This window comes from Cucurbita moschata, unplaced genomic scaffold, assembly GCF_002738365.1.
Source record: "Cucurbita moschata cultivar Rifu unplaced genomic scaffold, Cmos_1.0 Cmo_Scf00102, whole genome shotgun sequence".
Classification (NCBI taxonomy): Eukaryota; Viridiplantae; Streptophyta; class Magnoliopsida; order Cucurbitales; family Cucurbitaceae; genus Cucurbita; species Cucurbita moschata.
In genome coordinates this window covers 442,199-443,454 of record NW_019268618.1, presented here as the reverse complement: position 1 = coordinate 443,454, position 1,256 = coordinate 442,199, and the positions used below count along the sequence as shown (strand labels likewise).

The 1,256-nt window shown below is 36.5% G+C and overlaps 1 non-coding gene across 1 annotated transcript; it reads left to right on the top strand.

Annotated features, from left to right (window-relative positions):
• Positions 1-871: 871 nt before the first annotated feature.
• Positions 872-943, top strand: TRNAY-GUA. Its single transcript has one exon. It is a non-coding gene; the product is annotated as a tRNA-Tyr (tRNA).
• Positions 944-1,256: the final 313 nt, after the last annotated feature.

The following is a 1,256-nucleotide window of genomic DNA, read 5'->3' as shown; positions in this document are numbered from 1 at the left end:
AAAGAAAATTTAATTAACAAAACTATTAAAATCTATTCAAGAGTCAAATTTAGTTTTAGAAAAAGAAGGGAATAATCTGGTTTCAAACAAAAATAATAATTTTGCTAGATAGAAGTAAATTTTGTTGTGGTTTGATTTTAAAATTCTACCTATAAAAGAAGTTGAAAACACTTTGGGAGATTACCTATGGGAGAGTTTCTAACAAAGTCTCTCTTCTCTCCTCTGTCTTCTCAAACTCATACTAATCCAACCAATCATTTACATGGACTCAAAAGTTCAATTACCTATAAAAAAAAGTTGAAAACACTTTGTGAAAGTCTGTAAGGATACTACGACCTCTAGCTTTGCAAAATTCAGCGTTGTTGGCGCTTATCAAAATCGCTGCCAAAATAAAGATTAACAAGTAGTTCTATGGTGTAGTGGTTAGCACTTTCGACTTTGAATCTAACGACCTGTGTTTAATTCTCGATAGGTAATCCACCAATTTATACAAAATTGGTCCATAGCCGATTCGGTAGGGTTACTTTTGGACCGATAATCTGTAGAAGGGGTCACTAAGGTTGAGATCATACAAAATGGGTCCATAGCTCAATGTTAGAGCATTTGATTGCTGATCAAGAGATCACCAATTCGAACTTAGTTGGGCCCTTCTATCTTGGATAGAAATTTGTTACACTTTTTGGACCCACACTATGTCTAAGGGGTCACTAAGGTTAAAATCCTACAAAATGGATCCATGGCTCAGTGGTAGAGAATTTGACCGGTCACCTGTTTGAACTTGGTTGGGCTCTTTTATTTTGGACAGACACTTTTTTCACTTTTGGACGGACACTCTGTAGAAGGGGTCACTAAGGTTGAAATCATGCAAAATGAGTCCATAGCTCAGTGGTAGAGCATTTGACCGTAGATCAAGAGGTCATCGGTTCGAATCTGGTTGGGCCCTTTTATTTTGGACAAAGCCGACCACCGAGTGTTTATAGGAAAAGAACCATGTACTTAGAACCTAAGGGCCACTGTTCTCGGACAAGAACCAAGAAATCATTAAGAAAAGAGTGTGATATCCAAGCACCCACTATGAACATGGTCAAAAACTTACAATTAGGCTACTAAACTTACAATTAGGCTACTTCACCCACTATGAACATGGTCAAAAACTAAGATTGTCCTAGACAAACAACATCAACTATTTTTGATATCCACTATGAACATGGTCAAAAACTAAGATTGTCCTAGACAAACAACATCAACTATTTTTA